Raw genomic sequence first — 24,996 nt, 5'->3', positions numbered from 1 at the left:
AACCCGTTCCCTTGGTGCTAGATGAACGAAAGTCTCTCCACATGCTCAGTTCTGAAAGATAAGTGTGTGTGAAAGCCGCCCTTCACCTAGCTTGTTGGGAACACAAAGTTTCTTTTCAGTGCAAACTCCACTCCATACAGATATATGGGGAGGTACTAGCTCCAACTCTGTTTTACAGTGAAAAAACAGGAAATTCAATCCGGCACAAGGAAACAGATTGAGAAGCCAGAGTAAAAGTTTCTCCTGCAACCCGTTCTCATGTTGCTAGGTGAACGAACGTCTCTCCACATGCTCAGTTCTGAGAGATATGTGTGTGTGAAAGCCATCCTTCACCTAGCTTGTTGGGAACACAATGCTTATTTTCAGTTGCAAACTCCATTCCATGCATATATAGGGGGAGGTACTAGATGAAACTCGATTTTACAGTGAAAAGTGCAGGAACTTCAAACCGGCACTAGGAAACAGACTGAGAAACCAGAGTAAAAGTTTCACCTGCAAACCTTTCCCTTGGTGCTAGGTGAACGATCGTCTCTCCACATGCTCAGTTCTGAGAGATAAGGGTGTGTGATAGCCGTCCTTCACCTAGCTTGTTGGGAACACAAAGTTTCTTTTCAGTTGCTAACTCCACTCCATACATATATATGGGGAGGTACTAGCTCCAACTCGGTTTTACAGTGAAAACTGCAGGAACATCAAACCGGCAACAGGAAACAGACTGAGAAACCAGAGTAAAAGTTTTTCCTGCAACACGTTCCCTTTTTTGCTAGATGAACGAACGTCTCTCTACATGCTCATTTCTGAGAATTATGTGTGTGAAAGCCGTCCTTCACTTAGAATGTTGGGAACACAAAGTTTCTTTTCAGTTGCAAACTCCACTCCATACATAAATATCGGGAGGTACTAGCCCCAACTCGGTTTTACAGTGAAAACTGCAGAAACTTCAAACTGGCACTAGGAAAGAGACTGAAAATCCAGAGTAAAAGTTCCTCCAGCAATCCATTCCCTTGGTGCTAGACGAATGAACGTGTCCCCACAAGCTTAGTTCTTAGAGATAAGTGTGTGTGAAAGCCATACTTCATTTAACTTGTTGGGAACACAAATTTCTTTTCAGTTGCAAACTCCTCTCCATACATATATATGGGGAGGCAGTAGCTCCAACTTGGTTTTCCAGTGAAAACTGCAGGAACTTCAAACCGGCACTAGGAAACAGACTGAGAACCCAGAGCAAAAGTTTCTCCTGCAACCCGTTCCCTTGGTGCTAGATGAACGAACGTCTCTTCACATGCTCAGTTCTGAGAGTTAAGTGGGTGTGAAAGCCGTACTTCACATTGATTGTTGGGAACACAAAGTTTCTTTTCAGATGCAAACTCCACTCCATACATATATATGGGGAGGTACTATCTCCAACTCGGTTTTACAGTGAAAATTTCAGGAACATCAAACCGGCACTAGGAAACAGCCTGAGAAACCAGAGTAAAAGTTTCTCCTGCAAGCCGTTCCCTTTGTGGTAGATGAAGGAACGTCTCTCCACATGCTCATTTCTGAGAGATAAGTGTGTGTTAAAGCCGTACTTCACCTAGCTTGTTGGGAACACAAAGTTTCTTTTCATTTGCAAACTCCAATCCATACAAATATATGGGGAGGTACTAGCTCCAACTCGGTTTTACAATGAAAACTGCAGGAAATTCAAACCGGCACTAGGAAACAGACTGAGAAACCAGAGTAAAAGTTTCTCCTGCAAACCGTTCCCTTGGTGCTAGTTGAACGAACGTGTCTCCACAAGCTTAGTTTTAAGAGATAAATGTGAGTGAAAGCCGTCCTTCACCTATCTTTTTGGGAACAGAAAGTTTGTTTTAAGTTGCAAACTCCAATCCATACATATATATGGGGAGGTACAATCTGCAAATCGATTTTACAGTGAAAACTGCAGGAACATCAAACCGGCACTAGGAAACAGACTGAGAAACCAGAGTAAAAGATTCCCCTGTAACCCGTTCCCTTTGTGCTAGCTGAACGAACGTCTCTCCACATGCTCCATTCTGAGAGATAAGTGTGTGTTAAAGCCGTCCTTCACCTAGCTTGTTGGGAACACAAAGTTTCTTTTCATTTGTAAACTCCACTCCATACAAATATATGGGGAGGTACTAGCTCCAAATCGGTTTTACAGTGAAAATTTCAGGAAATTCAAACAGGCACTAGGAAACAGACTGAGAAACCAGAGTAAAAGTTTCTCCTGCAACCCTTTCCCTTGGTGCTAGTTGAACGAAAGAATGTCCGCAAGCTTAGTTCTAAGAGATAAATGTGTGTGGAAGCCGTCCTTCACCTAGCTTGTTGGGAACACAAAGTTTCTTTTCAGTTGCAATCTCAAATCCATACATATATATGGGGAGGTACTGTCTCCAACTCTGTTTTACAGTGAAAACTGCAGGAACATCAAACCGGCACTAGGAAACAGACTGAGAATCCAGAGTAAAAGTTTCGCCTGCAACTCGGTCCATTTGTGCTAGATGAACGAATGTCTCTCCACATGCTCAGTTCTGATACATTTGTGTGTGTGAAAGCCGTCCTTAACATAGCTTGTTGGAAACAGAAAGTTTCTTTTAATTTGCAAACTCCACTCCATACATATATATGGGTAGCTAGTAGCTTCAACTCGGTTTTCCAGTGAAAACTGCAGGAACTTCAAACCGGCACTAGGAAGCAGACTGAGAACCCAGGGTAAAAGTTTCCCCTGCAACCCGTTCCCTTGGTGCTAGATGAACGAACGTCTCTCCACAAGCTTAGTTCTGAGAGATAAGTGTGTGTGAAAGCCGTCCTTCACCTAGCTTGTTGGGAACACAAAGTTTCTTTCAGTTGCAAACTCCAGGCCATACATATATATGGGGAGGTAGTAGCTCCAACTCGGTTTTACAGTGAAAATTGCAGGAACTTCAAACCGGCACTAGGAAACAGACTGAGAACCAAGAGTAAAAGTTTCTCCTGCAACCCGTTCCCTTGGTGCTAGATGAACGAAAGTCTCTCCACATGCTCAGTTCTGAAAGATAAGTGTGTGTGAAAGCCGCCCTTCACCTAGCTTGTTGGGAACACAAAGTTTCTTTTCAGTGCAAACTCCACTCCATACAGATATATGGGGAGGTACTAGCTCCAACTCTGTTTTACAGTGAAAAAACAGGAAATTCAATCCGGCACAAGGAAACAGATTGAGAAGCCAGAGTAAAAGTTTCTCCTGCAACCCGTTCTCATGTTGCTAGGTGAACGAACGTCTCTCCACATGCTCAGTTCTGAGAGATATGTGTGTGTGAAAGCCATCCTTCACCTAGCTTGTTGGGAACACAATGCTTATTTTCAGCTGCAAACACCATTCCATGCATATATAGGGGGAGGTACTAGATGAAACTCGATTTTACAGTGAAAAGTGCAGGAACTTCAAACCGGCACTAGGAAACAGACTGAGAAACCAGAGTAAAAGTTTCACCTGCAAACCTTTCCCTTGGTGCTAGGTGAACGATCGTCTCTCCACATGCTCAGTTCTGAGAGATAAGGGTGTGTGATAGCCGTCCTTCACCTAGCTTGTTGGGAACACAAAGTTTCTTTTCAGTTGCTAACTCCACTCCATACATATATATGGGGAGGTACTAGCTCCAACTCGGTTTTACAGTGAAAACTGCAGGAACATCAAACCGGCAACAGGAAACAGACTGAGAAACCAGAGTAAAAGTTTTTCCTGCAACACGTTCCCTTTTTTGCTAGATGAACGAACGTCTCTCTACATGCTCATTTCTGAGAATTATGTGTGTGAAAGCCGTCCTTCACTTAGAATGTTGGGAACACAAAGTTTCTTTTCAGTTGCAAACTCCACTCCATACATAAATATCGGGAGGTACTAGCCCCAACTCGGTTTTACAGTGAAAACTGCAGAAACTTCAAACTGGCACTAGGAAAGAGACTGAGAATCCAGAGTAAAAGTTCCTCCAGCAATCCATTCCCTTGGTGCTAGACGAACGAACGAGTCCCCACAAGCTTAGTTCTTAGAGATAAGTGTGTGTGAAAGCCATACTTCACTTAACTTGTTGGGAACACAAATTTCTTTTCAGTTGCAAACTCCTCTCCATACATATATATGGGGAGGTAGTAGCACCAACTTGGTTTTCCAGTGAAAACTGCAGGAACTTCAAACCGGCACTAGGAAACAGACTGAGAACCCAGAGCAAAAGTTTCTCCTGCAACCCGTTCCCTTGGTGCTAGATGAACGAACGTCTCTTCACATGCTCAGTTCTGAGAGTTAAGTGGGTGTGAAAGCCGTACTTCACATTGATTGTTGGGAACACAAAGTTTCTATTCAGATGCAAACTCCACTCCATACATATATATGGGGAGGTACTATCTCCAACTCGGTTTTACAGTGAAAATTTCAGGAACATCAAACCGGCACTAGGAAACAGCCTGAGAAACCAGAGTAAAAATTTCTCCTGCAAGCTGTTCCCTTTGTGCTAGATGAAGGAACGTCTCTCCACATGCTCATTTCTGAGAGATAAGTGTGTGTTAAAGCCGTACTTCACCTAGCTTGTTGGGAACACAAAGTTTCTTTTCAGTTGCTAACTCCAATCCATACAAATATATGGGGAGGTACTAGCTCCAACTCGGTTTTACAGTGAAAACTGCAGGAACATCAAACCGGCAACAGGAAACAGACTGAGAAACCAGAGTAAAAGTTTTTCCTGCAACACGTTCCCTTTTTTGCTAGATGAACGAACGTCTCTCTACATGCTCATTTCTGAGAATTATGTGTGTGAAAGCCGTCCTTCACTTAGAATGTTGGGAACACAAAGTTTCTTTTCAGTTGCAAACTCCACTCCATACATAAATATCGGGAGGTACTAGCCCCAACTCGGTTTTACAGTGAAAACTGCAGAAACTTCAAACTGGCACTAGGAAAGAGACTGAGAATCCAGAGTAAAAGTTCCTCCAGCAATCCATTCCCTTGGTGCTAGACGAACGAACGAGTCCCCACAAGCTTAGTTCTTAGAGATAAGTGTGTGTGAAAGCCATACTTCACTTAACTTGTTGGGAACACAAATTTCTTTTCAGTTGCAAACTCCTCTCCATACATATATATGGGGAGGTAGTAGCTCCAACTTGGTTTTCCAGTGAAAACTGCAGGAACTTCAAACCGGCACTAGGAAACAGACTGAGAACCCAGAGCAAAAGTTTCTCCTGCAACCCGTTCCCTTGGTGCTAGATGAACGAACGTCTCTTCACATGCTCAGTTCTGAGAGTTAAGTGGGTGTGAAAGCCGTACTTCACATTGATTGTTGGGAACACAAAGTTTCTATTCAGATGCAAACTCCACTCCATACATATATATGGGGAGGTACTATCTCCAACTCGGTTTTACAGTGAAAATTTCAGGAACATCAAACCGGCACTAGGAAACAGCCTGAGAAACCAGAGTAAAAATTTCTCCTGCAAGCTGTTCCCTTTGTGCTAGATGAAGGAACGTCTCTCCACATGCTCATTTCTGAGAGATAAGTGTGTGTTAAAGCCGTACTTCACCTAGCTTGTTGGGAACACAAAGTTTCTTTTCATTTGCAAACTCCAATCCCTACAAATATATGGGGAGGTACTAGCTCCAACTCGGTTTTACAATGAAAACTGCAGGAAATTCAAACCGGCACTAGGAAACAGACTGAGAAACCAGAGTAAAAGTTTCTCCTGCAAACCGTTCCCTTGGTGCTAGTTGAACGAACGTGTCTCCACAAGCTTAGTTTTAAGAGATAAATGTGAGTGAAAGCCGTCCTTCACCTATCTTTTTGGGAACAGAAAGTTTGTTTTAAGTTGCAAACTCCAATCCATACATATATATGGGGAGGTACAATCTGCAAATCGATTTTACAGTGAAAACTGCAGGAACATCAAACCGGCACTAGGAAACAGACTGAGAAACCAGAGTAAAAGATTCCCCTGTAACCCGTTCCCTTTGTGCTAGCTGAACGAACGTCTCTCCACATGCTCCATTCTGAGAGATAAGTGTGTGTTAAAGCCGTCCTTCACCTAGCTTGTTGGGAACACAAAGTTTCTTTTCATTTGTAAACTCCACTCCATACAAATATATGGGGAGGTACTAGCTCCAAATCGGTTTTACAGTGAAAATTGCAGGAAATTCAAACAGGCACTAGGAAACAGACTGAGAAACCAGAGTAAAAGTTTCTCCTGCAACCCTTTCCCTTGGTGCTAGTTGAACGAAAGTCTGTCCGCAAGCTTAGTTCTAAGAGATAAATGTGTGTGGAAGCCGTCCTTCACCTAGCTTGTTGGGAACACAAAGTTTCTTTTCAGTTGCAATCTCAAATCCATACATATATATGGGGAGGTACTGTCTCCAACTCTGTTTTTCAGTGAAAATTGCAGGAACATCAAACCGGCACTAGGAAACAGACTGAGAATCCAGAGTAAAAGTTTCGCCTGCAACTCGGTCCCTTTGTGCTAGATGAACGAACGTCTCTCCACATGCTCAGTTCTGATACATTTGTGTGTGTGAAAGCCGTCCTTAACATAGCTTGTTGGAAACAGAAATTTTCTTTTAATTTGCAAACTCCACTCCATACATATATATGGGTAGCTAGTAGCTTCAACTCGGTTTTCCAGTGAAAACTGCAGGAACTTCTAACCGGCACTAGGAAAAAGACTGAGAACCCAGAGTAAAACTTTCTCCTGCAACCCGTTCCATTGGTGCTAGATGTACGAACGTCTCTTCACATGCTCAGTTCTGAGAGATAAGTGTGTGTGAAAGCCGTCCTTCACAATGATTGTTGGGAACACAAAGTTTCTTTTTAGTTGCAAACTCCACTCCATACATATATATGGGGAGGTAATATCTCCAACTCGGTTTTACAGTGAAAACTGCAGGAACATCAAACCGGCACTAGGAAACAGACTGAGAATCCAGAGTAAAATTTCTCCTGCCACCCGGTCCCTTTGTGCTAGATGAACGAACGTCTCTCCACATGCTCAGTTCTGATAGAATAGTGTGTGTGAAAGCCATCCTTAACATAGCTGGTTGGGAACAGAAATTCTCTTTTCAGTTGCAAACTCCACTCCATACATATATATGGGTAGGTAGTAGCTTCAACTCGGTTTTCCAGTGAAAACTGCAGGAACATCAAACCGGCACTAGGAAACAGACTGAGAATCCAGAGTAAAAGTTTCGCCTGCAACTCGGTCCCTTTGTGCTAGATGAACGAACGTCTCTCCACATGCTCAGTTCTGATACATTTGTGTGTGTGAAAGCCGTCCTTAACATAGCTTGTTGGAAACAGAAAGTTTCTTTTAATTTGCAAACTCCACTCCATACATATATATGGGTAGCTAGTAGCTTCAACTCGGTTTTCCAGTGAAAACTGCAGGAACTTCTAACCGGCACTAGGAAAAAGACTGAGAACCCAGAGTAAAACTTTCTCCTGCAACCCGTTCCATTGGTGCTAGATGTACGAACGTCTCTTCACATGCTCAGTTCTGAGAGATAAGTGTGTGTGAAAGCCGTCCTTCACAATGATTGTTGGGAACACAAAGTTTCTTTTTGGTTGCAAACTCCACTCCATACATATATATGGGGAGGTAATATCTCCAACTCGGTTTTACAGTGAAAACTGCAGGAACATCAAACCGGCACTAGGAAACAGACTGAGAATCCAGAGTAAAATTTCTCCTGCCACCCGGTCCCTTTGTGCTAGATGAACGAACGTCTCTCCACATGCTCAGTTCTGATAGAATAGTGTGTGTGAAAGCCATCCTTAACATAGCTGGTTGGGAACAGAAATTCTCTTTTAAGTTGCAAACTCCACTCCATACATATATATGGGTAGCTAGTAGCTTCAACTCGGTTTTCCAGTGAAAACTGCAGGAACATCAAACCGGCACTAGGAAGCAGACTGAGAACCCAGGGTAAAAGTTTCCCCTGCAACCCGTTCCATTGGTGCTAGATGAACGAACGTCTCTCCACAAGCTTAGTTCTGAGAGATAAGTGTGTGTGAAAGCCGTCCTTCACCTAGCTTGTTGGGAACACAAAGTTTCTTTCAGTTGCAAACTCCAGGCCATACATATATATGGGGAGGTAGTAGCTCCAACTCGGTTTTACAGTGAAAACTGCAGGAACTTCAAACCGGCACTAGGAAACAGACTGAGAACCAAGAGTAAAAGTTTCTCCTGCAACCCGTTCCCTTGGTGCTAGATGAACGAAAGTCTCTCCACATGCTCAGTTCTGAAAGATAAGTGTGTGTGAAAGCCGCCCTTCACCTAGCTTTTTGGGAACACAAAGTTTCTTTTCAGTGCAAACTCCACTCCATACAGATATATGGGGAGGTACTAGCTCCAACTCTGTTTTACAGTGAAAAAACAGGAAATTCAATCCGGCACAAGGAAACAGATTGAGAAGCCAGAGTAAAAGTTTCTCCTGCAACCCGTTCTCATGGTGCTAGGTGAACGAACGTCTCTCCACATGCTCAGTTCTGAGAGATATGTGTGTGTGAAAGCCATCCTTCACCTAGCTTGTTGGGAACACAATGCTTATTTTCAGTTGCAAACTCCATTCCATGCATATATAGGGGGAGGTACTAGATGAAACTCGATTTTACAGTGAAAAGTGCAGGAACTTCAAACCGGCACTAGGAAACAGACTGAGATACCAGAGTAAAAGTTTCACCTGCAAACCTTTCCCTTGGTGCTAGGTGAACGATCGTCTCTCCACATGCTCAGTTCTGAGAGATAAGGGTGTGTGATAGCCGTCCTTCACCTAGCTTGTTGGGAACACAAAGTTTCTTTTCAGTTGCTAACTCCACTCCATACATATATATGGGGAGGTACTAGCTCCAACTCGGTTTTACAGTGAAAACTGCAGGAACATCAAACCGGCAACAGGAAACAGACTGAGAAACCAGAGTAAAAGTTTTTCCTGCAACACGTTCCGTTTTTTGCTAGATGAACGAACGTCTCTCTACATGCTCATTTCTGAGAATTATGTGTGTGAAAGCCGTCCTTCACTTAGAATGTTGGGAACACAAAGTTTCTTTTCAGTTGCAAACTCCATTCCATACATAAATATGGGGAGGTACTAGCCCCAACTCGGTTTTACAGTGAAAACTGCAGAAACTTCAAACTGGCACTAGGAAAGAGACTGAGAATCCAGAGTAAAAGTTCCTCCAGCATTCCATTCCCTTGGTGCTAGACGAACGAACGAGTCCCCACAAGCTTAGTTCTTAGAGATAAGTGTGTGTGAAAGCCATACTTCACTTAACTTGTTGGGAACACAAAGTTTCTTTTCAGTTGCTAACTCCACTTCATACATATATATGGGGAGGTACTAGCTCCAACTCGGTTTTACAGTGAAAACTGCAGGAACATCAAACCGGCAACAGGAAACAGACTGAGAAACCAGAGTAAAAGTTTTTCCTGCAACACGTTCCCTTTTTTGCTAGATGAACGAACGTCTCTCTACATGCTCATTTCTGAGAATTATGTGTGTGAAAGCCGTCCTTCACTTAGAATGTTGGGAACACAAAGTTTCTTTTCAGTTGCAAACTCCATTCCATACATAAATATCGGGAGGTACTAGCCCCAACTCGGTTTTACAGTGAAAACTGCAGAAACTTCAAACTGGCACTAGGAAAGAGACTGAGAATCCAGAGTAAAAGTTCCTCCAGCAATCCATTCCCTTGGTGCTAGACGAACGAACGAGTCCCCACAAGCTTAGTTCTTAGAGATAAGTGTGTGTGAAAGCCATACTTCACTTAACTTGTTGGGAACACAAATTTCTTTTCAGTTGCAAACTCCTCTCCATACATATATATGGGGAGGTAGTAGCTCCAACTTGGTTTTCCAGTGAAAACTGCAGGAACTTCAAACCGGCACTAGGAAACAGACTGAGAACCCAGAGCAAAAGTTTCTCCTGCAACCCGTTCCCTTGGTGCTAGATGAACGAACGTCTCTTCACATGCTCAGTTCTGAGAGTTAAGTGGGTGTGAAAGCCGTACTTCACATTGATTGTTGGGAACACAAAGTTTCTTTTTAGTTGCAAACTCCACTCCATACATATATATGGGGAGGTAATATCTCCAACTCGGTTTTACAGTGAAAACTGCAGGAACATCAAACCGGCACTAGGAAACAGACTGAGAATCCAGAGTAAAATTTCTCCTGCCACCCGGTCCCTTTGTGCTAGATGAATGAACGTCTCTCCACATGCTCAGTTCTGATAGAATAGTGTGTGTGAAAGCCATCCTTAACATAGCTGGTTGGGAACAGAAATTCTCTTTTCAGTTGCAAACTCCACTCCATACATATATATGGGTAGGTAGTAGCTTCAACTCGGTTTTCCAGTGAAAACTGCAGGAACATCAAACCGGCACTAGGAAACAGACTGAGAATCCAGAGTAAAAGTTTCGCCTGCAACTCGGTCCCTTTGTGCTAGATGAACGAACGTCTCTCCACATGCTCAGTTCTGATACATTTGTGTGTGTGAAAGCCGTCCTTAACATAGCTTGTTGGAAACAGAAAGTTTCTTTTAATTTGCAAACTCCACTCCATACATATATATGGGTAGCTAGTAGCTTCAACTCGGTTTTCCAGTGAAAACTGCAGGAACTTCTAACCGGCACTAGGAAAAAGACTGAGAACCCAGAGTAAAACTTTCTCCTGCAACCCGTTCCATTGGTGCTAGATGTACGAACGTCTCTTCACATGCTCAGTTCTGAGAGATAAGTGTGTGTGAAAGCCGTCCTTCACAATGATTGTTGGGAACACAAAGTTTCTTTTTGGTTGCAAACTCCACTCCATACATATATATGGGGAGGTAATATCTCCAACTCGGTTTTACAGTGAAAACTGCAGGAACATCAAACCGGCACTAGGAAACAGACTGAGAATCCAGAGTAAAATTTCTCCTGCCACCCGGTCCCTTTGTGCTAGATGAACGAACGTCTCTCCACATGCTCAGTTCTGATAGAATAGTGTGTGTGAAAGCCATCCTTAACATAGCTGGTTGGGAACAGAAATTCTCTTTTAAGTTGCAAACTCCACTCCATACATATATATGGGTAGCTAGTAGCTTCAACTCGGTTTTCCAGTGAAAACTGCAGGAACATCAAACCGGCACTAGGAAGCAGACTGAGAACCCAGGGTAAAAGTTTCCCCTGCAACCCGTTCCATTGGTGCTAGATGAACGAACGTCTCTCCACAAGCTTAGTTCTGAGAGATAAGTGTGTGTGAAAGCCGTCCTTCACCTAGCTTGTTGGGAACACAAAGTTTCTTTCAGTTGCAAACTCCAGGCCATACATATATATGGGGAGGTAGTAGCTCCAACTCGGTTTTACAGTGAAAACTGCAGGAACTTCAAACCGGCACTAGGAAACAGACTGAGAACCAAGAGTAAAAGTTTCTCCTGCAACCCGTTCCCTTGGTGCTAGATGAACGAAAGTCTCTCCACATGCTCAGTTCTGAAAGATAAGTGTGTGTGAAAGCCGCCCTTCACCTAGCTTTTTGGGAACACAAAGTTTCTTTTCAGTGCAAACTCCACTCCATACAGATATATGGGGAGGTACTAGCTCCAACTCTGTTTTACAGTGAAAAAACAGGAAATTCAATCCGGCACAAGGAAACAGATTGAGAAGCCAGAGTAAAAGTTTCTCCTGCAACCCGTTCTCATGGTGCTAGGTGAACGAACGTCTCTCCACATGCTCAGTTCTGAGAGATATGTGTGTGTGAAAGCCATCCTTCACCTAGCATGTTGGGAACACAATGCTTATTTTCAGTTGCAAACTCCATTCCATGCATATATAGGGGGAGGTACTAGATGAAACTCGATTTTACAGTGAAAAGTGCAGGAACTTCAAACCGGCACTAGGAAACAGACTGAGATACCAGAGTAAAAGTTTCACCTGCAAACCTTTCCCTTGGTGCTAGGTGAACGATCGTCTCTCCACATGCTCAGTTCTGAGAGATAAGGGTGTGTGATAGCCGTCCTTCACCTAGCTTGTTGGGAACACAAAGTTTCTTTTCAGTTGCTAACTCCACTCCATACATATATATGGGGAGGTACTAGCTCCAACTCGGTTTTACAGTGAAAACTGCAGGAACATCAAACCGGCAACAGGAAACAGACTGAGAAACCAGAGTAAAAGTTTTTCCTGCAACACGTTCCCTTTTTTGCTAGATGAACGAACGTCTCTCTACATGCTCATTTCTGAGAATTATGTGTGTGAAAGCCGTCCTTCACTTAGAATGTTGGGAACACAAAGTTTCTTTTCAGTTGCAAACTCCACTCCATACATAAATATGGGGAGGTACTAGCCCCAACTCGGTTTTACAGTGAAAACTGCAGAAACTTCAAACTGGCACTAGGAAAGAGACTGAGAATCCAGAGTAAAATTCCTCCAGCATTCCATTCCCTTGGTGCTAGACGAACGAACGAGTCCCCACAAGCTTAGTTCTTAGAGATAAGTGTGTGTGAAAGCCATACTTCACTTAACTTGTTGGGAACACAAAGTTTCTTTTCAGTTGCTAACTCCACTCCATACATATATATGGGGAGGTACTAGCTCCAACTCGGTTTTACAGTGAAAACTGCAGGAACATCAAACCGGCAACAGGAAACAGACTGAGAAACCAGAGTAAAAGTTTTTCCTGCAACACGTTCCCTTTTTTGCTAGATGAACGAACGTCTCTCTACATGCTCATTTCTGAGAATTATGTGTGTGAAAGCCGTCCTTCACTTAGAATGTTGGGAACACAAAGTTTCTTTTCAGTTGCAAACTCCATTCCATACATAAATATCGGGAGGTACTAGCCCCAACTCGGTTTTACAGTGAAAACTGCAGAAACTTCAAACTGGCACTAGGAAAGAGACTGAGAATCCAGAGTAAAAGTTCCTCCAGCAATCCATTCCCTTGGTGCTAGACGAACGAACGAGTCCCCACAAGCTTAGTTCTTAGAGATAAGTGTGTGTGAAAGCCATACTTCACTTAACTTGTTGGGAACACAAATTTCTTTTCAGTTGCAAACTCCTCTCCATACATATATATGGGGAGGTAGTAGCTCCAACTTGGTTTTCCAGTGAAAACTGCAGGAACTTCAAACCGGCACTAGGAAACAGACTGAGAACCCAGAGCAAAAGTTTCTCCTGCAACCCGTTCCCTTGGTGCTAGATGAACGAACGTCTCTTCACATGCTCAGTTCTGAGAGTTAAGTGGGTGTGAAAGCCGTACTTCACATTGATTGTTGGGAACACAAAGTTTCTTTTTAGTTGCAAACTCCACTCCATACATATATATGGGGAGGTAATATCTCCAACTCGGTTTTACAGTGAAAACTGCAGGAACATCAAACCGGCACTAGGAAACAGACTGAGAATCCAGAGTAAAATTTCTCCTGCCACCCGGTCCCTTTGTGCTAGATGAATGAACGTCTCTCCACATGCTCAGTTCTGATAGAATAGTGTGTGTGAAAGCCATCCTTAACATAGCTGGTTGGGAACAGAAATTCTCTTTTCAGTTGCAAACTCCACTCCATACATATATATGGGTAGGTAGTAGCTTCAACTCGGTTTTCCAGTGAAAACTGCAGGAACATCAAACCGGCACTAGGAAACAGACTGAGAATCCAGAGTAAAAGTTTCGCCTGCAACTCGGTCCCTTTGTGCTAGATGAACGAACGTCTCTCCACATGCTCAGTTCTGATACATTTGTGTGTGTGAAAGCCGTCCTTAACATAGCTTGTTGGAAACAGAAAGTTTCTTTTAATTTGCAAACTCCACTCCATACATATATATGGGTAGCTAGTAGCTTCAACTCGGTTTTCCAGTGAAAACTGCAGGAACTTCTAACCGGCACTAGGAAAAAGACTGAGAACCCAGAGTAAAACTTTCTCCTGCAACCCGTTCCATTGGTGCTAGATGTACGAACGTCTGTTCACATGCTCAGTTCTGAGAGATAAGTGTGTGTGAAAGCCGTCCTTCACAATGATTGTTGGGAACACAAAGTTTCTTTTTGGTTGCAAACTCCACTCCATACATATATATGGGGAGGTAATATCTCCAACTCGGTTTTACAGTGAAAACTGCAGGAACATCAAACCGGCACTAGGAAACAGACTGAGAATCCAGAGTAAAATTTCTCCTGCCACCCGGTCCCTTTGTGCTAGATGAACGAACGTCTCTCCACATGCTCAGTTCTGATAGAATAGTGTGTGTGAAAGCCATCCTTAACATAGCTGGTTGGGAACAGAAATTCTCTTTTAAGTTGCAAACTCCACTCCATACATATATATGGGTAGCTAGTAGCTTCAACTCGGTTTTCCAGTGAAAACTGCAGGAACATCAAACCGGCACTAGGAAGCAGACTGAGAACCCAGGGTAAAAGTTTCCCCTGCAACCCGTTCCATTGGTGCTAGATGAACGAACGTCTCTCCACAAGCTTAGTTCTGAGAGATAAGTGTGTGTGAAAGCCGTCCTTCACCTAGCTTGTTGGGAACACAAAGTTTCTTTCAGTTGCAAACTCCAGGCCATACATATATATGGGGAGGTAGTAGCTCCAACTCGGTTTTACAGTGAAAACTGCAGGAACTTCAAACCGGCACTAGGAAACAGACTGAGAACCAAGAGTAAAAGTTTCTCCTGCAACCCGTTCCCTTGGTGCTAGATGAACGAAAGTCTCTCCACATGCTCAGTTCTGAAAGATAAGTGTGTGTGAAAGCCGCCCTTCACCTAGCTTTTTGGGAACACAAAGTTTCTTTTCAGTGCAAACTCCACTCCATACAGATATATGGGGAGGTACTAGCTCCAACTCTGTTTTACAGTGAAAAAACAGGAAATTCAATCCGGCACAAGGAAACAGATTGAGAAGCCAGAGTAAAAGTTTCTCCTGCAACCCGTTCTCATGGTGCTAGGTGAACGAACGTCTCTCCACATGCTCAGTTCTGAGAGATATGTGTGTGTGAAAGCCATCCTTCACCTAGCATGTTGGGAACACAATGCTTATTTTCAGTTGCAAACTCCATTCCATGCATATATAGGGGGAGGTACTAGATGAAACTCGATTTTACAGTGAAAAGTGCAGGAACTTCAAACCGGCACTAGGAAACAGACTGAGATACCAGAGTAAAAGTTTCACCTGCAAACCTTTCCCTTGGTGCTAGGTGAACGATCGTCTCTCCACATGCTCAGTTCTGAGAGATAAGGGTGTGTGATAGCCGTCCTTCACCTAGCTTGTTGGGAACACAAAGTTTCTTTTCAGTTGCTAACTCCACTCCATACATATATATGGGGAGGTACTAGCTCCAACTCGGTTTTACAGTGAAAACTGCAGGAACATCAAACCGGCAACAGGAAACAGACTGAGAAACCAGAGTAAAAGTTTTTCCTGCAACACGTTCCCTTTTTTGCTAGATGAACGAACGTCTCTCTACATGCTCATTTCTGAGAATTATGTGTGTGAAAGCCGTCCTTCACTTAGAATGTTGGGAACACAAAGTTTCTTTTCAGTTGCAAACTCCACTCCATACATAAATATGGGGAGGTACTAGCCCCAACTCGGTTTTACAGTGAAAACTGCAGAAACTTCAAACTGGCACTAGGAAAGAGACTGAGAATCCAGAGTAAAAGTTCCTCCAGCATTCCATTCCCTTGGTGCTAGACGAACGAACGAGTCCCCACAAGCTTAGTTCTTAGAGATAAGTGTGTGTGAAAGCCATACTTCACTTAACTTGTTGGGAACACAAAGTTTCTTTTCAGTTGCTAACTCCACTCCATACATATATATGGGGAGGTACTAGCTCCAACTCGGTTTTACAGTGAAAACTGCAGGAACATCAAACCGGCAACAGGAAACAGACTGAGAAACCAGAGTAAAAGTTTTTCCTGCAACACGTTCCCTTTTTTGCTAGATGAACGAACGTCTCTCTACATGCTCATTTCTGAGAATTATGTGTGTGAAAGCCGTCCTTCACTTAGAATGTTGGGAACACAAAGTTTCTTTTCAGTTGCAAACTCCATTCCATACATAAATATCGGGAGGTACTAGCCCCAACTCGGTTTTACAGTGAAAACTGCAGAAACTTCAAACTGGCACTAGGAAAGAGACTGAGAATCCAGAGTAAAAGTTCCTCCAGCAATCCATTCCCTTGGTGCTAGACGAACGAACGAGTCCCCACAAGCTTAGTTCTTAGAGATAAGTGTGTGTGAAAGCCATACTTCACTTAACTTGTTGGGAACACAAATTTCTTTTCAGTTGCAAACTCCTCTCCATACATATATATGGGGAGGTAGTAGCTCCAACTTGGTTTTCCAGTGAAAACTGCAGGAACTTCAAACCGGCACTAGGAAACAGACTGAGAACCCAGAGCAAAAGTTTCTCCTGCAACCCGTTCCCTTGGTGCTAGATGAACGAACGTCTGTTCACATGCTCAGTTCTGAGAGTTAAGTGGGTGTGAAAGCCGTACTTCACATTGATTGTTGGGAACACAAAGTTTCTTTTCAGATGCAAACTCCACTCCATACATATATATGGGGAGGTACTATCTCCAACTCGGTTTTACAGTGAAAATTTCAGGAACATCAAACCGGCACTAGGAAACAGCCTGAGAAACCAGAGTAAAAGTTTCTCCTGCAAGCCGTTCCCTTTGTGCTAGATGAAGGAACGTCTCTCCACATGCTCATTTCTGAGTGATAAGTGTGTGTTAAAGCCGTACTTCAACTAGCTTGTTGGGAACACAAAGTTTCTTTTCATTTGCAAACTACAATCCATACAAATATATGGGGAGGTACTAGCTCCAACTCGGTTTTACAATGAAAACTGCAGGAAATTCAAACCGGCACTAGGAAACAGACTGATAAACCAGAGTAAAAGTTTCTCCTGCAAACCGTTCCCTTGGTGCTAGTTGAACGAACGTGTCTCCACAAGCTTAGTTTTAAGAGATAAATGTGTGTGAAAGCCGTCCTTCACCTAGCTTGTTGGGAACAGATAGTTTGTTTTAAGTTGCAAACTTCAATCCATACATATATATGGGGAGGTACAATCTGCAAATCGATTTTACAGTGAAAACTGCAGGAACATCAAACCGGCACTAGGAAACAGACTGAGAAACCAGAGTAAAAGATTCCCCTGTAACCCGTTCCCTTTGTGCTAGCTGAACGAACGTCTCTCCACATGCTCCATTCTGAGAGATAAGTGTGTGTTAAAGCCGTCCTTCACCTAGCTTGTTGGGAACACAAAGTTTCTTTTCATTTGTAAACTCCACTCCATACAAATATATGGGGAGGTACTAGCTCCAAATCGGTTTTACAGTGAAAATTGCAGGAAATTCAAACAGGCACTAGGAAACAGACTGAGAAACCAGAGTAAAAGTTTCTCCTGCAACCCTTTCCCTTGGTGCTAGTTGAACGAAAGTCTGTCCGCAAGCTTAGTTCTAAGAGATAAATGTGTGTGGAAGCCGTCCTTCACCAAGCTTCTAGGGAACACAAAGTTTCTTTTCAATTGCAATCTCAAATCCATACATATATATGGGGATGTACTGTCTCCAACTCTGTTTTACAGTGAAAACTGCAGGAACATCAAACCGGCACTAGGAAACAGACTGAGAATCCAGAGTAAAAGTTTCGCCTGCAACTCGGTCCCTTTGTGCTAGATGAACGAACGTCTCTCCACATGCTCAGTTCTGACACATTTGTGTGTGTGAAAGCCGTCCTTAACATAGCTTGTTGGAAACAGAAAGTTTCTTTTAATTTGCAAACTCCACTCCATACATATATATGGGTAGCTAGTAGCTTCAACTCGGTTTTCCAGTGAAAACTGCAGGAACTTCTAACCGGCATTAGGAAAAAGACTGAGAACCCAGAGTAAAACTTTCTCCTGCAACCCGTTCCATTGGTGCTAGATGAACGAACGTCTCTTCACATGCTCAGTTCTGAGATATAAGTGTGTGTGAAAGCCGTCCTTCACAATGATTGTTGGGAACACAAAGTTTCTTTTTAGTTGCAAACTCCACTCCATACATATATATGGGGAGGTAATATCTCCAACTCGGTTTTACAGTGAAAACTGCAGGAACATCAAACCGGCACTAGGAAACAGACTGAGAATCCTGAGTAAAAGTTTCTCCTGCCACCCGGTCCCTTTGTGCTATATGAACGTACGTCTCTCCACATGCTCAATTCTGATAGAATAGTGTGTGTGAAAGCCATTCTTAACATAGCTGGTTGAGAACAGAAAGTCTCTTTTCAGTTGCAAACTCCACTCCATACATATATATGGGTAGGTAGTAGCTTCAACTCGGTTTTCCAGTGAAAACTGCAGGAACTTCAAACCGGCACTAGGAAGCATACTGAGAACCCAGGGTAAAAGTTTCCCCTCCAACCCGTTCCCTTGGTGCTAGATGAACGAACGTCTCTCCACAAGCTTAGTTCTGAGAGATAAGTGTGTGTGAAAGCCGTCCTTCACCTAGCTTGTTGGGAACACAAAGTTTCTTTCAGTTGCAAACTCCAGTCCATACATATATATGGGGAGGTAGTAGCTCCAACTCGGTTTTACAGTGAAAACTGCAGGAACTTCAAACCGGCACTAGGAAACAGACTGACAATCCAGAGTAAAACTTTCTCCTGCAACCCGTTCCCTTGGTGCTAGATGAACGAACGTCTCTTCACATGTTCAGTTCTGAGAGATAAGTGTTTGTGAATGCCGTCATTCACATAGATTGTTGGGAACACAAAGTTTCTTTTCAGTTGCAAACTCCACTCCATACATATATATGGGGAGGTACTAGCTCCAAATCGGTTTTACAGTGAAAACTGCAGGAAATTCAAACCGGCACTAGGAAACAGACTGAGAAACGAGAGTAAAAGTTTATCCTGCAATCCGTTCCTTTTGTGCTAGATGAACGAACGTCTCTCCACATGCTCAGTTCTGAGAGATAGGTGTGTGTTAAAGCCGTCCTTCACCTAGCTTGTTGGGAACACAAAGTTTCTTTTCAGTTGCAAACTCCACTCCATACATATATATGGGGAAGTACTAGCTCCAAATCGGGTTTAGAGCAAAAACTGCAGGAACTACGAACCGGCACTAGGAATCCGACTGAGAAACCAGAGTAAAAGTTTCACCTGCAATCCGTTCCCTTGGTGCTAGTTGAACGAAAGTCTCTCCACAAGCTTAGATCTAAGAGATAAATGTGTGTGAAAGCCGTTCTTCACCAAGCTTGTTGGGAACACAAAGATTCTTTTCAGTGGCAAACTCGACTCCATACATATATATGGGGAGGTACTAGCCCCAACTCGGTTTTACAGTGAAAACTGCAGAAACTTCAAACTGGCACTAGGAAAGAGACTGAGAATCCAGAGTAAAAGTTCCTCCAGCAACCCATTCCCTTGGTGCTAGATGAACGAACGAGTCCCCACAAGCTTAGTTCTTAGAGATAAGTGAGTGTGAAAGCCATACTTCACTTAACTTGTTGGGAACACAAATTTCTTTTCAGTTGCAAACTCCTCTCCATACATATATATGGGGAGGTAGTAGCTCCAACTTGGAATCCAGTGAAAACTGCAGGAACTTCAAACCGGCACTAGGAAACAGACTGAGAACCCAGATCAAATTTTATCCTGCAACCCATTCACTTGGTGCTAGATGAACGAACGTCTCTTCACATGCTCAGTTCTGAGAGTTAAGTGGGTGTGAAAGCCGTACTTCACATTGATTGTTGGGAACACAAAGTTTCTTTTCAGATGCAAACTCCACTCCATACATATATATGGGGAGGTACTATCTCCAACTCGGTTTTACAGTGAAAATTTCAGGAACATCAAACCGGCACTAGGAAACAGCCTGAGAAACCAGAGTAAAAGTTTCTCCTGCAAGCCGTTCCCTTTGTGCTAGATGAAGGAACGTCTCTCCACATGCTCATTTCTGAGAGATAAGTGTGTGTTAAAGCCGTACTTCACCTAGCTTGTTGGGAACACAAAGTTTCTTTTCATTTGCAAACTACAATCCATACAAATATATTGGGAGGTACTAGCTCCAAATCGGTTTTACAGTGAAAATTGCAGGAAATTCAAACAGGCACTAGGAAAAAGACTGAGAAACCAGAGTAAAAGTTTCTCCTGCAACCCTTTCCCTTGGTGCTAGTTGAACGAAAGTCTGTCCGCAAGCTTAGTTCTAAGAGATAAATGTGTGTGGAAGCCGTCCTTCAACAATCTTCTAGGGAACACAAAGTTTCTTTTCAGTTGCAATCTCAAATCCATACATATATATGGGGATGTACTGTCTCCAACTCTGTTTTACAGTGAAAACTGCAGGAACATCAAACCGGCACTAGGAAACAGACTGAGAATCCAGAGTAAAAGTTTCGCCTGCAACTCGGTCCCTTTGTGCTAGATGAACGAACGTCTCTCCACATGCTCAGTTCTGATACATTTGTGTGAGTGAAAGCCGTCCTTAACATAGCTTGTTGGAAACAGAAAGTTTCTTTTAATTTGCAAACTCCACTCCATACATATATATGGGTAGCTAGTAGCTTCAACTCGGTTTTCCAGTGAAAACTGCAGGAACTTCTAACCGGCACTAGGAAAAAGACTGAGAACCCAGAGTAAAACTTTCTCCTGCAACCCGTTCCATTGGTGCTAGATGAACGAACGTCTCTTCACATGCTCAGTTCTGAGAGATAAGTGTGTGTGAAAGCCGTCCTTCACAATGATTGTTGGGAACACAAAGTTTCTTTCAGTTGCAAACTCCAGTCCATACATATATATGGGGAGGTAGTAGCTCCAACTCGGTTTTACAGTGAAAACTGCAGGAACTTCAAACCGGCACTAGGAAACAGACTGACAATCCAGAGTAAAATTTTCTCCTGCAACCCGGTCCCTTTGTTCTAGAACAACGAACGTCTCTTCACATGCTAAGTTCTGATAGAATAGTGTGTGTGAAAGCCATCCTTAACATAGCTGGTTGGGAACAGAAAGTCTCTTTTCAGTTGCAAACTCTACTCGATAAATATATATGGTCAGGTTCTAGCTCCAACTCGGTTTTACAGTGAAAACTGCAGGAAATTCAAACCGGCTCTAGGAAATAGACTGAGAAACTAGAGTAAAAGTTTCTACTGCAACCAGTTCCCTTGGTGCTAGATGAACGAACGTCTCTAAACATGCTCTGTTCTGATAGATAATTATGTTTGAAAGCCGCACTTCACCTAGCTAGTTGGGAACACAAAGTTATTTTTCAGTTGCAAACTCCACTCCATACATATATATGGGGAGGTACTAGCTCCAACTCTGTTTTACAGTGAAAAAAGCAGGAAATTCAATCCGGCACAAGGAAACAGATTGAGAAGCCAGAGTAAAAGTTTCTCCTGCAACCCGTTCTCATGGTGCTAGGTGAACGAACGTCTCTCCACATGCTCAGTTCTGAGAGATATGTGTGTGTGAAAGCCATCCTTCATCTAGCTTGTTGGGAACACAATGCTTATTTTCAGTTGCAAACTCCATTCCATGCATATATAGGGGGAGGTACTAGATGAAACTCGATTTTACAGTGAAAAGTGCAGGAACTTCAAACCGGCACTAGGAAACAGACTGAGAAACCAGAGTAAAAGTTTCACCTGCAAACCTTTCCCTTGGTGCTAGGTGAACGATCGTCTCTCCACATGCTCAGTTCTGAGAGATAAGGGTGTGTGATAGCCGTCCTTCACCTAGCTTGTTGGGAACACAAAGTTTCTTTTCAGTTGCTAACTCCACTCCATACATATATATGGGGAGGTACTAGCTCCAACTCGGTTTTACAGTGAAAACTGCAGGAACATCAAACCGGCAACAGGAAACAGACTGAGAAACCAGAGTAAAAGTTTCTCCTGCAACACGTTCCCTTTTTGCAAGATGAACGAACGTCTCTCTACATGCTCATTTCTGAGAATTATTTGTGTGAAAGCCGTCCTTCACTTAGAATGTTGGGAACACAAAGTTTCTTTTCAGTTGCAAACTCCACTCCATACATAAATATCGGGAGGTACTAGCCCCAACTCGGTTTTACAGTGAAAACTGAAGAAACTTCAAACTGGCACTAGGAAAGAGACTGAGAATCCAGAGTAAAAGTTCCTCCAGCAACCCATTCCCTTGGTGCTAGACGAACGAACGAGTCCCCACAAGCTTAGTTCTTAGAGATAAGTGGGTGTGAAAGCCATACTTCACTTAACTTGTTGGGAACACAAATTTCTTTTCAGTTGCAAACTCCTCTCCATACATATATATGGGGAGGTTGTAGCTCCAACTTGGTTTTCCAGTGAAAACTGCAGGAACTTCAAACCGGCACTACGAAACAGACTGAGAACCCAGAGCAAAAGTTTCTCCTGCAACCCGTTCACTTGGTGCTAGATGAACGAACGTCTCTTCACATGCTCAGTTCTGAGAGATAAGTGGGTGTGAAAGCCGTACTTCACATTGATTGTTGGGAACACAAAGTTTCTTTTCAGATGCAAACTCCACTCCATACATATATATGGGGAGGTACTATCTCCAACTCGGTTTTACAGTGAAAATTTCAGGAACATCAAACCGGCACTAGGAAACAGCCTGAGAAACCAGAGTAAAAGTTTCTCCTGCAAGCCGTTCCCTTTGTGCTAGATGAAGGAACGTCTCTCCACATGCTCATTTCTGAGAGATAAGTGTGTGTTAAAGCCGTACTTCACCTAGCTTGTTGGGAACACAAAGTTTCTTTTCATTTGCAAACTCCAATCCATACAAATATATGGGGAGGTACTAGCTCCAAATCGGTTTTACAGTGAAAATTGCAGGAAATTCAAACAGGCACTAGGAAACAGACTGAGAAACCAGAGTAAAAGTTTCTCCTGCAACCCTTTCCCTTGGTGCTAGTTGAACGGAAGTCTGTCCGCAAGCTTAGTTCTAAGAGATAAATGTGTGTGGAAGCCGTCCTTCAACAAGCTTCTAGGGAACACAAAGTTTCTTTTCAGTTGCAATCTCAAATCCATACATATATATGGGGATGTACTGTCTCCAACTCTGTTTTACAGTGAAAACTGCAGGAACATCAAACCGGCACTAGGAAACAGACTGAGAATCCAGAGTAAAAGTTTCGCCTGCAACTCGGTCCCTTTGTGCTAGATGAACGAACGTCTCTCCACATGCTCAGTTCTGATACATTTGTGTGTGTGAAAGCCGTCCTTAACATAGCTTGTTGGAAACAGAAAGTTTCTTTTAATTTGCAAACTCCACTCCATACATATATATGGGTAGCTAGTAGCTTCAACTCGGTTTTCCAGTGAAAACTGCAGGAACTTCTAACCGGCACTAGGAAAAAGACTGAGAACCCAGAGTAAAACTTTCTCCTGCAACCCGTTCCATTGGTGCTAGATGAACGAACGTCTCTTCACATGCTCAGTTCTGAGAGATAAGTGTGTGTGAAAGCCGTCCTTCACAATGATTGTTGGGAACACAAAGTTTCTTTTTAGTTGCAAACTCCACTCCATACATATAAATGGGGAGGTACTAGCTCCAAATCGGTTTTACAGTGAAAACTACAGGAAATTCAAACCGGCACTAAGAAACAGAGAAACAAGAGAAAAGTTTCTCCTGCAACCCGTTCCCTTTGTGCTAGATGAACGAAAGTCTCTCCACATGCTCAGTTCTGAGAGATAAGTGTGTGTGAAAGCCGTCCTTCACCTAACTTGTTGGGAACACAAAGTTTCTTTTCAGTTGCAAACTCGACTCCATACATATATATGGGGAGGTAATATCTCCAACTCGGTTTTCCAGTGAAAACTGCAGGAACATCAAACCGGCACTAGGAAACAGACTGAGAATCCAGAGTAAAAGTTTCTCCTGCCACCCTGTCCCTTTGTGCTAGATGAACGAACGTCTCTCCACATGCTCAGTTCTGATAGATTAGTGTGTGTGAAAGCCATCCTTAACATAGCTGGTTGGGAACAGAAAGTCTCTTTTCAGTTGCAAACTCCACTCCATACATATATATGGGTAGGTAGTAGCTTCAACTCGGTTTTCCAGTGAAAACTGCAAGAACTTCTAACCGGCACTAGGAAGCAGACTGAGAACCCAGGGTAAAAGTTTCCCCTGCAACCCGTTCCCTTGGTGCTAGATGAACGAACGTCTCTCCACAAGCTTAGTTCTGAGAGATAAGTGTGTGTGAAAGCCATCCTTCACCTAGCTTGTTGGGAACACAAAGTTTTTTCAGTTGCAAACTCCAGTCCATACATATATATGGGGAGGTAGTAGCTCCAACTCGGTTTTACAGTGAAAACTGCAGGAACTTCAAACCGGCACTAGGAAACAGACTGACAATCCAGAGTAAAAGTTTCTCCTGCAACCCGTTCCCTTGGTGCTAGATGAACGAACTTCTCTTCACATGTTCAGTTCTGAGAGATAAGTGTGTGTGAATGCCGTCATTCACATAGATTGTTGGGAACACAAAGTTTCTTTTCAGTTGCAAACTCCACTCCATACATATATATGGGGAGGTACTAGCTCCAAATCGGTTTTACAGTGAAAACTGCAGGAAATTCAAACCGGCACTAGGAAACAGACTGAGAAACGAGAGTAAAAGTTTATCCTGCAATCCGTTCCTTTTGTGCTAGATGAACGAACGTCTCTCCACATGCTCAGTTCTGAGAGATAGGTGTGTGTTAAAGCCGTCCTTCACCTAGCTTGTTGGGAACACAAAGTTTCTTTTCAGTTGCAAACTCCACTCCATACATATATATGGGGAAGTACTAGCTCCAAATCGGGTTTAGAGCAAAAACTGCAGGAACTACGAACAGGCACTAGTAATCCGACTGAGAAACCAGAGTAAAAGTTTCACCTGCAATCCATTCCCTTGGTGCTAGTTGAACGAAAGTCTCTCCACAAGATTAGATCTAAGAGATAAATGTGTGTGTAAGCCGTTCTTCACCAAGCTTGTTGGGAACACAAAGTTTCTTTTCAGTGGCAACTCGACTCCATACATATATATG

The sequence above is a fragment of the Camelus dromedarius genome, chromosome 25, assembly GCF_036321535.1.
Source record: "Camelus dromedarius isolate mCamDro1 chromosome 25, mCamDro1.pat, whole genome shotgun sequence".
NCBI lineage: Eukaryota > Metazoa > Chordata > Mammalia > Artiodactyla > Camelidae > Camelus > Camelus dromedarius.
The sequence above is the reverse complement of the archived record's forward strand: the minus strand, read 5'-3'. Positions refer to the sequence as shown.